Source organism: Triticum urartu, chromosome 7 (assembly GCF_003073215.2).
Source record: "Triticum urartu cultivar G1812 chromosome 7, Tu2.1, whole genome shotgun sequence".
Lineage (NCBI taxonomy): Eukaryota > Viridiplantae > Streptophyta > Magnoliopsida > Poales > Poaceae > Triticum > Triticum urartu.
The window spans coordinates 24425303-24443935 of record NC_053028.1 but is presented as its reverse complement, the minus strand read 5'-3'; the positions used below and the strand labels follow the sequence as shown (position 1 = coordinate 24443935).

The following is an 18633-nucleotide window of genomic DNA, read 5'->3' as shown; positions in this document are numbered from 1 at the left end:
TTGACGCAATGCTGGATAGATACCCCGCGGATGACATCACGGAGAACACTAACTGCGAGCTACACTTCAAAATTAAGAACATGTCCTTGAAGGTGGCGGACGGCGTTGCTTATACAAATTCCCCCGATGCAACCTTCCATTGCAACTCGATTCCAGCACGCTATGCTCGTGTCGTGGTTGATGAGGTGGTGGACCAATATTCGGGGCTAGATCTTGACATTCCTGGAGGTGACGAGGAGCACACACTCGGAGAGGCCAAACATCGTATCATCCTATGGAGAAAGGATTGCATCATCTTTCGAAGGCCACCGACACCGCGTCACCCGACTCCTCGTCGAAGTCCGCCACTGATTCAGAAGCTCCCGCTCCTCCAAGTCCACCAACGCGTGAGGCCACTCCTCCTCCTCCAAGTCCGGCAAAGTGTCAGGCCACTCCTCCTCCAAGTCCGACACAGCGTCAGACGTCCACTCCTCCTCCAAGTCCGGCACAACCTCAGACCACTCCTCCTCCAAGTCCGGCACAGCTTCAGGCCACACCTCCTCGTCCAACTCAGCCCCGTCAGCCGTCTCCGCCGCCTCAGCAATCGCAGAAGAGACACGCCGCAGCTATGGTGCATAGCGGTACGAGTCGAGGTCATAGTACAGGAAGTACAGGCGGAGGCAAGCGATATAAATATGGTCCAAACCTCACTACTCCTCTTCCTGAGAGGGCTTACGATAGGACCCAGGAGCAAACCAATGCCATAGTGCGGGCAGAAGTCGACGCCCATTTTGGACCGAAACCGCCACCGCCGCCAAGGGAGAAAGTGCGTGTGGAAAAGATTGACCACTTCATTCGTATGGCTCAACCACCAGCTCCTAAGCCTGCTGACACAGACTATGAGCGCCACATCAAGAAGTTAAATCGACAACGTCTACAGAAGGAGGCGAGCTCGAGCTCGAGCAAACAACAAGCAGCTGTCAAAAAATGCGGGAAAACCGTTGCCCAGCTAGGAGAACAGGCTGCGCAATCGATCCCCCGCTTGTTGTGCCAACAACACGTGACAATACACGCGCCCAATATTATTGTGGGCAAACAGTTTACGTTCCCGAGCTGGGCGATGTGGTAATAACCCAGGAGCATATAATGCAGGATGAAATTCTCAACATCACTGTTGGACAACTCCTCGAGATTGAGCCCATGCCTGTGCTTAGAGAGGAGGAAATAAAACGGAAATATGCCCGGGGCCAACCTTTGGTCAAGCCAGAAGAGGTCAAGAAGCTCCCAACGAGAATGTATGAATTGCATCAATGGTACATGGACATTACCAAGAGATCCGATCGAGAGTCCCTCATGGTGCAAGTCAAGAAGGATCATTACTACCATCAGAAACCTGTGACCGTTGAGTATAATGAACTGTTTCAGTTATACAATCAAGACGCACTCGACAAATCTATCGTCAGTTGCTATTGTCTGTAAGTGATTTCTTTCTGTAATTTAAGTCTCAAGCTAGCTGTAGTGATCCTTTTGATCAATCATTACCTGTAATTATCCTCACTATATTCTTTTCTGTGGTATTATGCAGGATGAAGATGTATGAAATGAGAAAAGGTGGATGCTATGGCATTAGGTTCATTGACCCAAACACCGTTAATGAATACACATGGAAAATAAATCCACATCATGAAAAGCAGGTAGAGGACAGCATGCTAGAGTTCTTGAAGCGCCTCAAATACAATGAAGATATACTACTTCCTCACAACTTCCAGTGAGTCACACTGTCTTCTACTACAAATTCTCTTTTTTTGCCTACTAGCTAGCTACATGTTTTTGCTTACATATGCCCGCTTAATTAAGAAATGCAAACGTGTGTGCATGCAGATTTCACTGGATCTTGTGTATCATTAAAGTTGATGCCGGAACAGTTGAAATACTGGACTCACTACTCAAAGAAAATAGTGACTATAACATCTTGTTTGGGATAGTCAACAGGTAATTTCAATCATTATTAACTATATATCTCGGCCTATTTAGTTCGTCATTTCATGATATGAACTATTTAATAACCCCTTTGTTCATTTTCTTTGTCGGCGGGAAGGGCTTGGGCAAGGTTCATCAGCGTCACTCCAGGCGAATGGAAACGACAGCTGAAATGGTTTCGACCCAAGGTAAGTAATTAAGTAGTACTAGCCAGCTAGCTAGCTGCCATCTCTTTAATTATCATGCTTGATTAATTATTATCTGATCAAATTCCATTCTCGTAAAGGCCCTGAAGCAGGCGCAGGGGACTGATCTGTGTGCATTCTGCGTTTGCGAGAACATTCACATGATGGTGTCCGAAAGGAGCAGATCTCAAAGACAGGAATGGGTATACTTGTCAAAACACTATTCACAATTTTTACACCATTATCGATATCTAGTCACACAACTAATACACATGCATATTGATCTCCTTCTTAACAGTTCATAGAGGTGCGGGACAAGCTCCTAGAAACGGAGCGCGTAGAAGCACTTCAAGAGAAAATAGCGGGATTTTTGCTCGACCAGGTCATAAATCCGAAGGGAGAATACTATTGCCCGCTACCACCCCCATGAACCACTTCCAATTGTCATCGTGCTCCGAAGGCACCAATTAGGCTAATGCCACTGGCTCCAAAGGCAACATGCATATGTAGGAGAAATTGTATATATAGCTATACATGTGTGTATGTATGAATTAATATGGTGGTTTGTGAGACATTGATGATATATATATGATTGGTTCTACTAGAAATTCTATTTATATATATATATGCATAACGTGTACAATGTCTAGTATCGTAAAATACCAGCAAACGAAAAAGAATTAAAATGGAAAACACAAAATTAAATGAAAAAGAAATCATAAAACCAAAAACCCCCCAAACATTTTAGTACCGGTTGGTGTTACCAACCAGTACTAAAGGGCTCCCGGCCCCCGGAGCTGGCTCGTGCCACGTGGTTGCCCTTTGGCACCGGTTCATGCTGAACCGGTACTAAAGGGGGGGGCTTTAGTGCCCACACTTTAGTGTCGGTTATGGAACCGGCACTAAAGGGCCTTACGAACCGGTGCTATTGCCCGGTTCTGCACTAGTGGCTCCAAGAAAAACAAATATCATGTGAAGAATGAAAACATAGCTCCATGTGAGGTTACCGATAATGTTAGAGACGAAAGAGGGGATGCCTACCGGGGCATTCCCAAGCTTAGCTGCTTGGATCTTACTTGAATATTACCTTGGGGTGCCTTTGGCATCCCCAAGATTAGGGTCTTGTCAGTCATTATTCTCCTCATATCGACATCTCACCCAAAACTTGAAAACTTCAATCACACAAAACTTAACGGAACTTTGTGAGAGAGGTTAGTATGATAAAGAGCAAACCATTTCACTTTTGGTAATTTCAAAGACAAGATTCATAATTGTTCTCACACAATGCCTATTGTAGCATATCATTTCCAAAATTTATATTGAACAATAAAAGCCATAGAAACTATAAAACAAGCAAACTATGCATTGAAAACAGAATCTGTCAAAAACAGAACAACCTGTAGTAATCTGGATAACTACCATGCTTATGCTACTAAAAAAATTATGAAACAATTAGGACCACGTGACCAATTTGTATATTAAACTTCTGCAAAAATAATCAACTCAAAAGCACTCTTTTGTTAAAAATGAGAATTATTTTCGTGAACGCAAAAGTTTCTATTTTTCAGCAAGATCAAATCAACAAGATCATATCATTTCCAAAGTTACTTAGCACTTTATTGAAACAAAAGCTATAAAGCATGATCAATACAGTAACATAATCATGTGAACACACAAAGACATTAAGTAAAAGTGTTTGGTCGTCTCCCAGCAAGGGCTTTTCTTTAATGCCCTTTAGCTAGGCATGATGATGTCAATGATGCTCGCATAAAAGATAAGAATTAAAACACAAAGAGAGCATCATGAAGCATATGACTAGCACATTTCAGTCTAACCAACTTCCTATGCATAGTGATTTTGTGAGCGAACAACTTATGGGAACAAGAATCAACTAGCATAGGAAGGCAAAACAAGCATAACTTCAAAACTTTTAACACATAGAGAGGAAACATGATATTATTGAGATATGTAGATGCATATATATGTTCCACTCTCATAACAATTTTCACTAGCATCATGAATTAATTCAACAATATAACTATCACATAAAGCATTATTTTCATGATCCACAAGCATAGAAATTTTATAACTCTCCACATAAGCAAATTTATTCTCATGAATAGTAGTGGGAGCAAACTCAACAAAATAACTATCATGGGATTGAAAATTAAAATCATGATGATAAGTTTCATGGTTCTCATTATTCTTTATAGCATACATGTCATCACCATAATCATCATAGATAGGAATTTTGTTGTCATAATCAATTGTGACTTCTTCCAGCATAATGGAATCATCCTTAATAAAGTCATGACCTCTCCAAATCCACCTTCATCAATATAATCATCATAAATAGGAGGCAAACTTTCATCATAGTAAATTTTCTCATCATAACTTGGGGGACTAAAAACATCATCTTCATCAAACATAGCACCCTAAAGCTTATGGTTTTGCATATCATTAGCATCACACATATTCAAAGAATTCATACTAACAACATTGCAATCATGATCATTATTCAAATATTTTGTACCAACATTTTATTGACTTCTTCTTCTAACAATTGATCACAATTTTCCGAACCATATTTTCAAAGAAAGATATTATACAGATGATCAATAATATGATGCAACCTCAATTCCATTTTTTGTAGTTTTCTTTTATAAACTAGTGATAAATGAAGAAACTAAAAGATTCGGTTGCAAGATCTAAAGATATACCTTCATGCACTCACCTCCCCCACGACGGCGCAAGAAAAGAGCTTGATGTCTACTACGCAACTTTATTCTTGTAGACTCGTGTTGGGCCTCCAAGCGCAGAGTTTTGTAGGACAATAGCACTTTTCCCTCAAGTGATGACCTCAGGTTAATCAATCCATGGGAGGCCTAGGATGAAGATGGTCTCTCTCAAACAACCCTCCAACCAAATACAAGAAATCTCTTGTGTCACCAACACACCCAATACAATGGCAAATTGTATAGGTGCAGTAGTTTGGCGAAGAGATGGTGATGAAAGTGTAATATTGATGGTAGAAATATATTTTTATCATCTGAATAAATAAAAACAGCAAGGTAGCAAATAGTAAAAGGAAAAAACGGTATTGCAATGCTTGAAAATGAGGCCTAGGGTCCGTACTTTCACTAGTGCAACCACTCAACAATGCTAATATAATTGGATCATATAACCACCCCTCAAAGTGCGATGAAGAATCACTCCAAAGTTCCTATCTAGTGGAGAACATAGGAATAAATTGTTTGTAGGGTACGAAACCACCTCAAAGCTATTCTTTCCGTTCGATCTATTCAAGAGTTCTTACTAAAATAACACAAAGCTATTCTTTTCTTTGATTTATCCTAGACTTCATACTAAAATAACACCAAAGCAAATTCATATTCACAATACTCAATCCAACACAAAGAACTTCAAAGAGTGCCCCAAGATTTCTACCGGAGAAACAAAGACAAGAATGTGCATCAACCCCTATCCATAGATTACCCCAACGTCACCTCAGGAATCCGCGAGTTGAGTGCCAAAACATATATCAAGTGAATCAATACGATACCCCATTGTCACCATGTGTATTCAATTGCAAGACATATATCAAGTGTTCTCAAATCCATAAAAGTATTCAATCTGATAACAACGGAATCTCAAAGGGAAAACTCAATTAATCACAAGATAGGGAGGGGAAAACACCATATGATCCGACTATATTAACAAAGCCCGCGATATATCAAGATCGTGACATCTCAAGAACACGAGAGGGAGCGAGATTAAACACATAGCTACTGGTACAAACCCTCAGCCCCGATGGTGGACTACTCCCCCCTCATCGTGGTGGCCGTCGGGATGATGAAGATGGCCACCGGAGATGATTTCCCCCTCCGGCAGGGTGCCGGAAAGGGTCTAGATTGGTTTTCGGTGTCTACAGAGCCTTGCAGCGGTGGAACTTCTGATCTAGGTTAACCCCGAGGGTTTTCAAAATATTTGGGAATTTATAGGGTAAAGAGGGGGTGCGAGAGGCCACCGAGGTGGGCACAACCCACCTGGGCGTGCCTGGGACCCCAGGCGCACCCTGGTTGCTTGTGCCCCCCTCGGGGCACCCCCAGGTGCTTCTCTGGCCCACTGTTGGTCTTCTGGTCCATAAAAAATCCACAAAAAGTTTCGCGGTGTTTGGACTCCGTTTGATATTTATTTCCTGCGATGTAAAAAACAAGCAAAAATAGCAACTGGCACTGGGCACTGGGTCAATAGGTTAGTCCCAAAAAATGATACATGTTGCTATAAAATGATTGTAAAGCATCCAAGAATGATAATAAAACAACATGAATACTTCATAAATTATAGATACGTTGGAGACGTATCCGTCGTCAGTGATGCCCCGGTATCTGAAATCATGAACAATCGGGATGCACTTGGCCGAGTTGCTAAATGGGCAATTGAAGTTCTCCCTTTGGATATTAAATTTGAATTAAAGAAGGCGATCAAATCCCATGCACTTGCAGATTTCTTGGCCGAGTGGACAGAACGACAACAACAGACTCAGGTTTACTCGAAGCACGAACCCATGTTCTTCGATGGATCTAAAATGCTTAATGGTTCCGGTGCCGGAGTGGTGCTGGTGTCTCCAAGCGGTGATCAAATCAGTTATGTCCTCCAGATTCACTTCGATTCCACCAATAACGAGGCCGAGTACGAGTCACTCCTCTACGGGTTGCGTATGGTCACCTCACTCGGTGTCCGTCGCTTGATGGTCTACGGTAACTCGTATTTGGTGGTCAATCAAGTGATGAAGAGTGGGACGTCAGAAACCCTGCTATGACAGGATGCTGCAACGAAGTGAGGAAGCTAGAGAAAAAGTTCGAGGGTTTGGACCTTCACCACATTCCGAGAATCTAAAATCAAGTAGCCAACGATCTGGCAAAATCAGTTCCACTTGGAGGACTATCCCTAGAATGTGTTTCTTGAGCACCTCCACTCTCTGTTAGTGCAGGAGGATCCTTTCAATTAAGAGTCTCCTCAAGCGATAAGTCCTACTGATCCGACTAAAATCGAGATCCCTGCAGTCATTGACTTGGTTACAGAGATTCTGGTAATTACCCCCGACTGGAAAGTGTTGTACATTGCATATTTGCTCAGACAAGAACTCCCAGAGTATGAAGTCGAGGAATGTCAGATTGTCCGCAGATCCAGAACTTTCATAGTGATAAATGGGAAGCTTTAGAGAGCGTGTGTTACTGGCGTAGCTCAACAATGTATTTCTCCAGAAGAGTGTCGACTGATTTTGTATGAGATCCACTCGGGGAGTGCTACTTCTTGAGCTTGCATTGGTTTTTCCGTTGAACAGGAAAGGGTGATGCAGCAAAGTAGAGATAAGTATTTCCCTCAGTTAGAGAACCAAGGTATCAATCCAGTAGGATAAAATGCACAAATAACCAATACGTGCACAAACAATCAAACACTTGCACCCAACGCGATAAAGGGGTTGTCAGTCCCTTCATGGTCACTTGAAAAAGTGAGATCTGATAGAGATAGACAAAACTAAACAAAAGATAAAGAAAATATTTTTGGGTTTTTTTCGTTTATAGATCGGAAAGTAAAAGATTGCAAAATAATAGATCGGAAACTTATATGATGGAAAATAGACCCGGGGGCCATAGGTTTCACTAGGGGCTTCTCTCAAGATAGCAAATAATACGGTGGGTGAACAAATTACTGTCAAGCAATTGATAGAAAAGCGTAAAGTTATGATCATATCTAAGGCAATGATTATGAAATATAGGCATCACATCCGTGTCAAGTAGACCGACTCCTTCCTACAGCTTCTACTATTAGTCCACACATGGGCCGACTCCTGCCTACATCTAGATTATTAAGTTCATGAAGAACAGAGTAACGCTTTAAGTAAGATGACATGATGTAGAGGAATAAACTCAAGCAATATGATGTAAACCCCATCTTTTTATCCTCGATGGGAACAATACAATACGTGCCTTGCCACCCCTACTGTCACTGGGTGAGGACAACGCAAGATTGAACCCAAAGCTAAGCACTTCTCCCATTGCAAGAAAAACCAATCTAGTTGGCCAAACTAAACTGATAGTTCGAAGAGAATTACAAAGATGTCAAATCATGCATAAAAGAATTCAAAGAAGATTCAAATAATATTCATAGATAAGCTAATCATAAATCCACAATTCATCGGATCTCGACAAACACACCGCAAAAGAAGATTACATCGGATAGTTCTCCAAGAACATCGAGGAGAACACGGTATTGAGAACCAAAGAGAGAGAAGAAACCATCTAGCTACTAGCTATGGACCCTGATATCTACTACACAATTTTCTTCTTATAGACGTTGTTGGGCCTCCAAATGCAGAGGTTTGTAGGATAGCAGCAAATTTCCCTCAATTGGATGAACTAAGGTTTATCAATCCGAGGGAGGCGGAGCTTGAAGATGGTCTCTCTCGAACAACCCTGCAACCAAATAACAATGAGTCTCTTGTGTCCCCAACACACCCAATACAATGGTAAATTGTATAGGTGCACTAGTTCGGCGAAGAGATGGTGATACAAGCGTAATATGGATGGTAGATATAGTTTTTGTAACCTGAAAATATAAAAACGGCAAGGTATCTAAAGGTAAGAGTGAGCGAAAACGGTATTGCAATGCTTCAAAACATGGCCAAGGGTTCATACTTTCGCTAGTGCAATTTCTCTCAACAATGATAACATAATTAGATCATCTAACAATCCCTCAACATGCAACAAAGAGTCACTCCAAAGTCACTAATAGCAAAGAACAAACGAAGAGATTATTGTAGGGTACGAAACCACCTCAAAGTTATTCTTTTTGATCGATCTATTGGCTATTCCTATAAGTGTCACAAACAGCCCTGGAGTTCATACTAAAATAATACCTTAAGATACACATCAACCAAAACCCTAATGTCACCTAGATACTCCAATGTCACCACAAGTATCCGCGGGTTTGATTATATGATTATGATCACACAATCTCAGATTCATCTATTCAACCAACACTAGGAACTTCAAAGAGTGCCCCAAAGTTTCTACTGGAAAATCAAGACGAAAACGTGTGCCAACCCCTATGCATAAGTTCACAAGGTCATAGAACCCGCAAGTTGATCACCAAAACATACATCAAGTGGATCACGTGAATATCCCATTGTCACCATAAATAAGCACATGCAAGACATACATCAAGTGTTCTCAAATCCTTAAAGACTCAATCCTATAAGATAACTTCAAAGGGAAAACTCAATCCATTAGAAGAAGGTAGAGGGGGGGAAATATCATAAGATCCAACTATAATATCAAAGCTCGCGGTACATCAAGATCGTGCCAAATCAAGAATACGAGAGAGAGAGAGAGAGATCAAACACATAGCTACTTGTACAAATTTTAATTTAAACTTTGTTATTTTTATTCGTTGAAAATGAAAATTTTGATTTATTTAGAAAACTGAAATTTTTGATTCTTATGTGAACGCTGAATCGCCCCGTTAGTTTGACAAGAACTTCTGCTGCACATTTTCCAACACCTAAAAAATAAACATAGTGAGAAATACTTGACAAATATGTCAATGTCTCCAATGATCATTCATGTGCAAAATGAATTTTAAAAACCAATCATATCCTGGTGTATCATATGTTGGATTGTTTATCTTGTTTCAAACCGACATTTTTTCCACAAACAAAAGGTTTGAACTTCCCGAGCCATGACCCATTAACACGATGAGCAGATATTTTTGCTTAGCAAGAATTTTTAAACTTCCGAGGAAAGAGCACTTGAACTACTAGCAACAAAAAAATTAGACTTTGCCTTTTTACTATTTTTTTCTCATATGAAACACACACCATGCAGTACGTGAACTTCTGTCTGTTATCGCTTAGAACTTCTCTCTGTTTCACTTTAGTAACTTTATTACTTAAACCTCTTTGTGTGTTGTGTTAGAAATGTGAAATTGGAGTTTTGTTACAAACATCGAACTTCTTCGTTATTTCGAATAGAACTTATTGGTCTTATTCTTTAGTAACCGGAAAAAAATTGAGATTTCACATAAATATTGAACTGTTCCTCTTTTAAAAATTGAACTTCTTGGTTAGCAACGAGAAAAAACAGAGTTTTTAATATGCATTGAACTACTCCATTTTTTAAAATTGAACTTCGTGGTTTTAATCTTTAGTATCGGGAATAATCTAAGATTTTTTATAAACATCAAACAACTCCATTTTTTAAAATTGAACTTCGTGGTTTTAATCTTTAGTATCGGGAATAATCTAAGATTTTTTATAAACATCAAACAACTCCATTTTTTTTAAAATTGGGACTTCTTGGTGTTATTCATTAGTATAGGGAAAAGTCCTTGTTATGTAATAAACATTGAACCGCTCATTCTTTAAATTTGAACTTCTAGATCTAAAAAAAGCAAGGGAAATCCATGTTCACAATCTTTTTTTCATTGATGATTTTCTTCAATATTTGGTACACGTGAACTTATGAATTTCTGTAACATGAACTTCACATGCTATTGAGATTCAAGAAAATTTGTGTTGTTTTATACATCTAACTACTCTGTTTTTACTTTTAGTTTAAATTTCTTGATTTTATTCTTTGGTAATGAAGAAAATCTGGTTTTTTTATGAAAACCGAACTGCTCCATTTTTTGTAAATTTTAACTTCTTTGTTTATTTGTTTAGTAACAAAAAAATCTAGTCTTGTAATAAACATCGAACAACTCCATTATTTAAATATGAACTTCTAGGTTTTCCCTAAAAGAAGAGGAAATTTGTAATTACAATTTTTGAACTATCCGCTGTGTGTGTTTTGCTGTAACCGAACATTTTGAACTATCCGCGAAGGAGAATCTGAACTTCGCATCTACATTTTTTTTTCTTTAAGAAATGCTTGCTTTTTTGCTTCTAATTTTAAAATCCTATGCTCTCTTCTTGTAACAATTTTATGAAGGAGAAGGGAAGAAGAAACAAAATGTGTGTGAGAAAACGACTAGTTGGGGAAACCATCCAACACATGATATACCTTTTTATAGTGCAAAGTGAGAGCATACTTTTTTAATCATGTTTTTCCAACTTGAACTTCACTAAAAAAAATTGTATTCAATGTAATTTTTAGTGTTTCCATATTAGTTGATATTGCCGCTTTTTCAAATTTGAACTTCCTATTTTTTTTATTCCGTTAACACGAAAAACAGACACTATGAAACCAATATGGAAAACACGCATGACAAAAAATAACTTTCAATTCAGTGTACTACGCACGCGTGCACAAACACATCACATCGACAAATTTTTTGGCTGACATAAAAGAAACAAATGAAAAAAGCCTCAGCCTCACACGCATAAGCATTGAACTTCCATGATTTTCTATATTTTTATACAAAACAAACTTTACCCACGAGTAATAATACCTGAACTTCTCCTAGCCTGTGGCAGGGGAGTCAAAGTGTGGCCGCCTGGGTGTGCTCTCACACTAGGAGACCCCCAGCGCTCGACGAAGTGGTGCGGGTGTCCAACTCATCAGGAAGGATAGGATGGCCGGAGTACAACGGTGAGCACCACCGGGCTCCTGGGACGAACATGATGTTTGCGAACTTGCCGCAGAGAGAGAGGCTGGTGGCTCAAATTTAATACTCACTGCAGTTCAAACACACATATAGAGGAGGGACTCATCAGCCATTTCATGCAGCAAAGGGGAGAGAAAGGAAAGGAGAGACACCTAACTTCCCAGTTTGATGCCGCTGTCGATGTCTGACATGAGGTGGACGATGGATTAGTACGGAGGTGGAAACAGTGGGTGTTTGGGACGATGGCCGGAGAGATGGTGGTCTGGCGGTGCAGAAGAGGATCTTGGTGGCAAGGCGCGGCATCGAGCGGGACGATCGAGCAGAGCTTGTCGGAGGTAGAGAAGGAGAAGAGGAAGGCAAAGGTTAGGAGGAGGCTGGCTGGAGGGGAGGGTGGAACGAGGAGAGCATCGGAGGCCGGTGGTGGAGGCTTGAGCCGGCCGTGTCGCTGAATCCCGGCGGTGAGTTGCGCGGGGGACCGGAATGGCAAGTCCTTGACGGCGCGCGGCTGCAGGAGTCACCGATGGGTGGATTGAGATGGGGCGGCTGCTTCGCATGGAGGCCCGGGACGGCGCTGAGGAAGAAGGCATGGGAAGAGGAGGAGGCATGGCAGGGGGTAGGGGCGGGGCGTGGGGATGGCGCGCGGTGGCGGGGAGATCTGGGGAGTGGGCGCGACAACGGTTGCGGGGTTGAGCCGTGATGAGTGGGGAGGTTGGGGATGAGCCTCGGCCGGGGTGTTTTTTTTTTATCGGGTGCTCACTCCGGGTTCGGGAGTTCGGAAACAACCCGATCGCCACCTATATAGGGCCGGCCGTGATCCGAATAACTATTCTGATCCTGGGATCAGAATGGTGCTACTATATATAAGAGTTCTTATTCTCATAACACCAGAGCCTTATTCTGCTAACACCCTGACCTACCGTAGCTACAAAACTAACCGCGCAAAGGAACCGAATGAACTGCACGGGCAAAAGTAAAAAACCCACCCCACCTTATCCTCTCCTCGCCCACCCACTCCTCTCTCTCTGTCTCTCCCCATGCTCCACCTCCGCACCACCTCTGCCGCCGCGCCAACTCCATCCCTCGCTCTGCCACACCACCTACCCCAACCCCGCCGGCCATGGCACTACCTTCCCCAGGCCAGGGCGCCACGCAACAGCGCCACCCCCACCACCTCACACGGAACCGCATGCCCCATATGCCCGCGCCACCACGCCGCCCAGCACCTCACGATCTGCCACAGCCCACAGCCACGGCGCTGCCGCCTTCCTTTCCCTTCGCCAGCGACCTACCTCTGTCCGCGCCGCCCTCTCCATCGGATCTCGTGAGATCCAACGCTTCATGCCCCCATGGCCGCATCCCGCTCCGCCCCGTCCGAATCAAGCCGGGCCGCTCACTGCTCGGTACCAGATGTATCTATAGTACCAATGTCTTATAAAAATGTTTGAAGAAGACAAGCTCATTACCCCTATGTATGAAGTGCAATTTGTTTTGTGTATTTCAAAATTCAGTCGACTAAATCGTTAAAATCAAAATTGCTCTTAAATCGTAAGGAATCGGAGAGAGTGTTCTACATGTAAAAGTTGCGCCTCATCAATATCTTTCCAACGGCGTATAATTTTAATAATTTCGACCAACAGTTTGTAAAAAATTTGCGAAAAACAGCCGCTGCCTCCCGTCGTCAGCCGCGCGATTTTCAAAATTAACTAAAAATCATAAGAAATCTCAAAAACATTTCAACATGTGAAAAGTTGCGCCTCGTCCGTAGCTTTCCAACGGTGTATCATACGCCTTGTTTCGACGAACGGTTCGAAAACAAGAGCGAAAATAGTACCGAAAGTTGCAAAAAAATCAAAAAAAACTGAATTCTGTGATTTAGTAAATTTAAAACTGCTCTTAAACCATAGCGAACTAAGAAAATAATAGATATCTTTCCAATGGTGTTTCATTTGCTTCATTCCGACGAGCGGTTTAGAAAAAATGCAACAAAAAAACGCTCGCTGCCATTCGTCGTGAGCCGCACCGTTTTTGAAACTGTTCTTAAGCTATGATGAATCACGAAAAGTGTTCATCATGGCGAAGTTGCACCTAATCATAGATTCTCAACGATATATTACACGTGTTGTTTCAATAAACGGTTCAAAAACTAGAGCGAAAAAGGTACCGAAAAAACACCGCGTGCAGTTTTTTCCGACACGAAGTTCAGTAGTCTCTGTATTGCAATGCTTTTACTACAGAAAGTGCAGTGCCCTCGCGTTGAGCGTGCAGTCCGGAAGTGTTATCAGAATAACTCTGCTAATATTAGCAGAATAGACCGGCTGTATATGTATAAGTATTTCGCACATCTAATATCAATAAGACTAAAAGACAATAATACTTACAGAAAATTTCTATGTACAGTATTATTAACTTCCAAATTTTTAGACCGTGCAGGAGCACGGGATTACGACTAGTTCTTATAACTAATATACAAATGATTGTAGTGTGTAGCCGATACTTTATGCCCTGGTCTATTAGCTGTTACAAAAGGAATAATATCGATCATCATTGCTTGCCATTTGCAGGTCATTATCTACCAAATACTAGTTAATAATATCAAAAGACAGGAAGTTGATTTCAGAGTTCCCATGGCTTTGTTGAATTCACTTGTTCTGTTCATATATTTTATTTTTATATTATGATGTAGTACATCGGAATGTTCCTACACATACTTCCTTTCTCTTCTTTTATCTAAGACTACTTTGCTTTGTTTTATGAAAAGGATCTGAAAGTAAAGCGCAATCAATATGTGTATGCTTTACACGATTGCCAGAATCTTTGCACATTAGAAAACAAGAAAAAAGGGTTACAGTTCTCAAGGTCTTAGAGGAAGTGATATATTCGAATGAAAGCGTAATTGATGTATCCGGAGAGGAGACGGAGTTGCGCAAACCCGTATATCTTTTTTCTGAAATAAATAGAAAATATATAGTGCAATAACTATTCAGTCGAGAGACCAACTTTTGTTGTACTTCTCATGGCGAAATCTTCAAAAGTAGACCATGTTGTTATATGTTCTGTTAACTATTTTGACTTTAATTTTTACTGAATGGTTTAGTATGCCGAAGGGGATCATGTTACCAGCCTTTTGTAACGCAGAAGACACAAAATGTTGCCTTGCACCAAGGCATAGTTAAATCTTTGAGCTGTTTTAAAATCTGTATGAAAATATACACACAAAAGGAGGCAGGACTTGGCATATGAGTATTGGGTGTTAAATAGAATATTCCCTTCATAGAAATTTACAAAAAATACAGTGAAAACCAGCAATATCATCCCATGTCCCTTGGCGGCTAGGGAAAACCCTCCCATTCAGGTTTCATCAATGAGCCCACTGATTCATCTCCCCCTTGTCTGCAGCTCCAGAGAATGGAACCAGGGAGGACGATCCCACTGCCTACTCTTCAATTAGTAGTTTAGGTTATGATTTTTATTCCCGCAGGTGTGGCATCCAGGCGGATGGCGGTGCTTTTCCTTCATCTTGTCTTCGGGTATCCGATCCCCCTCAAGGTCGTTCATTCTGGACATAGTCAATAGAGCTCCATCATAGATTCCTATCGTCTCCTTGTGTGGTGTGGTTAGGGTTTCTCTTCGAAACTACGAATCATTTTGCCATAGCGAGATCTTCAAAACTATATCATATTTCAATCTGTCACTCTCTTCGAGTTAAAAGTATAATTTACGCCAAACTAGACTTGTATAACATATGTTGTTACCTCAGCAAATGTGCACTTCAGTATACAGTACTACAGGAATGCCTAGCATGGTGGGAGCAAAAAGCCTAGCAGTGGCGGCGGGGCGCCCAGGGTTGCTCGCCACCAACCTCCCGTCCCTGCTGTAACCGCATCAGTGGCGAGCACCCACCCGCCACTGGTACATTGTTTCCTGTGGCGGGCGACATTTCCTACCCGCCACAGAAACCGTTGTGGCAGTGGCGGTTTTCCCATAGCGCCCGCCACTGGATAGATAGGCTACAAAATACCAATTGTTGGCTCTGCGGATTGGCGCACATTACTCCAAAAGGCATAGTCATATAATTCTGAATATAAGTGAACTAGGCTGAATCATTTTGGCAACAAACAACCAAATAATTAAGTAACACTTCAAATTTTTTTGACTCAAGAAATAATTAAACATCCATGTATCACATCCATCTTAACAAACTAGTTCACTAACAGTTCAGGTGCAGATATATTCATGACTTAGACTGTATTTCTAAACATGGTCGACGACAACCATCATCTGAAAGTCATTGCGGTTGCTCTTCCTTATGGTGACTATAACAATGGTGTACATCCTTAGTTCTCTCTTTCCCATCAAGAACTCTCGCCAGCCGGACTCATAGAAGGATATGTGTCCATCCGATTCTGGCTTGTACTAAACACTAGTGACACGACCTGTTGGTCCATGGCGTACTCCAGCGATGCCGAAGGCGGGGATTTCCACTCAAAACATCTTCATTGGTTACTTTTGAACTCCTTGTAATTAAGAGCAAATAGAGAGCACGCAATGTTAGACATCTCACCATAGTTGCTTATGAACAAAAAAAAAAGATGAAAGGATACAAAACAAAACCATTTTTTTACGTTGGTTTTTGGTAAACGGTGCACAAAGGGCTTCCGAACACAGGACACTCGATGGTAACATCACGGAAACAATCAGGGTCTCATCCCGAGTAGGCTTCCTCAAGCTTTTAGAGAAAATTGCTGAACTGAATGGATCATTGTCAACATCTTCGTCGTCATCATCATCTTGCTCATCCTCGTCATTCTAGCTGTCATCATCATCCTATATGTCCTCATCTTCATGGATGCCCTCGTCATCTTGGATGTCTCCGTCATGCTGGTGATCTTGGCTATCATCATGATACCGATCATCGTCATCGTCATCACTACAGATATGGATCGTCCTTAACATGTTAACCTATCAATTCACGGAAAAGGATATGTACTCTCCTCCTATGAAATTATTCTGTGCAATGTACTGCTCCCATCCATCGCCATATATGATGGTTCTATCCTTCCGTTTACGCACATCCAGTTCGAATGTGCGCGCCATATCATCGTCAAAGTACAAAACGTTACCGCACAAAAAAATTTAGTCAACCCTTATGTTGCATGGGATGAACTATGCATCAGGTCATCATTAACAATAAAGTCAGTAGAATAATTATACAAATGGTTTGAATATAATACTAGTTCAGGTTAAAGAATGTTACCACTGATTTCTGAAATCCCTTCCTTAAGAAGGGTTCGAAATCTACTTAGTATCCACACTGTACATACATGGACATTTGCAGATATGGTAGATCTTAGGCCTGGTGAGTCATAATAAACATTATGAAGAAATTATTAATTGTAATTTTGAGTGGAGGAAGTAACTAAGAAGGATTCGAGAAAATTTGGCATGACCTTTGCTGACTATTGAACATATTTTGAGTACCAGATATTTGATGAAATGGAAGTTTATCAATCTTTCATCAAACATCGGCACTAATTGTCAATAACCATGCACTTCTCATATGTAAATTCGGCATGACCTTTGCTGACTATTGAACATATTTTGAGTACCAGAAACTTGATGAAATGGAAGTAAGTCAACGTTTCATCAAAATTTTGGCACTCATTTTCAAAACCCATGCACTTGTCGTATGTAAATGCGGCATGAACTTTGCTTACAAAGCTAAACAATATTGTAATAGCAAATGAAATTGAGCATGAACTTTGCGTACGAAGTTGACGTATGACGTGATAGAAATTTGAAAAAAAGGGAAATGAATCAACATTTCACAAAAACATTGTCACTCTTTTACAAATCCTTGTGAATAACATGAATTCCACACACTTCTCATATGTAAGAAAAATTCAAACCTCATTGCCACTTGTCAGATTTAGCGGTGGTCGAAGCGGAGGACGACGGCGACGGTCGAGGCGGAGGGCAGGTGCAGCACTCGGTCGAGGCGGGGAACGCGCGGCGGCAGTCGAGGCGGAGGATGGCGCGTCTCACGGCGCCGGACGTGTGGAAGGCGCCGCCGGCTGGTCGGAGGGACAGCGGCGGTGGTCAAGGCGCAGGACGGCGAGGAAGGGGACGAGGGAGAGGAAATGGAAGAGAGAAAGACGAAATAGTGGAAATGAATGTGTCTTTGGGTGGTTGCTTAGGGGGCACGGAAGGGGAACTGTGTGTCGTGAGCAGTGGCGGGCAACAACGAGCACCCGCCACATCAAAATTATCCAAACTTTAATTTAGTTCGCGCACTTGCGAAAATGCAGCTATGGCGGGCGCCTATAGGAGCCATCCACTACTTACCCACATACCAGTGGCGGGCACTTTCCCGGCGCTCGCCACTACAATTTCTAGGCAGGGGGCATATTTGGAAGAGCCCAACTGTGGCGGTTGTTAGCCAGCGCCTGCCACAAGTAAGCCCGTAAGTGTGACGGGCATGTCCTTTCACCCGCCACTGCTCATATGGAAAAGTGGCAGTGGCGGGTGACTTGTCCTGCTCACCACTATTTATAGTTCTCCTATAAGGCTTTCCCCAGTAGTGATATATGCCCCCTTTCATTTTCAAAATAAAAATATATAGTCAGGTTGCGCCATGACTAGAATAGCTGTTAGTGTTTGGTACTAAGAATGTTGTTTTCCTTCTTAAAAAAATACTTTCAAGGTTGATAAAATCGGAAGAAAAATGATTCTCCACGGGAAATGAAGAATAAGTAGAAACCAAACTTGAAACCACCAAAAGCATGAAAAAGAGCTATCCGAACTATTATAACCAGATGTTACCTTGGGGTTCATCTTCATAATGCGTATAGTCCTCGTGCCCGGAGCACACATGATTAAACAG

General features: G+C 41.6%; 1 long non-coding RNA gene across 1 annotated transcript; it reads right to left on the bottom strand.

The window, feature by feature from the left end:
• Positions 1-15909: 15909 nt before the first annotated feature.
• Positions 15910-18232, bottom strand: LOC125524006. Its single transcript, XR_007290507.1, has 3 exons — positions 17660-18232; positions 16365-16680; positions 15910-16267 (listed from the first exon to the last, which is right to left on the bottom strand). It is a non-coding gene; the product is annotated as an uncharacterized LOC125524006 (long non-coding RNA).
• Positions 18233-18633: the final 401 nt, after the last annotated feature.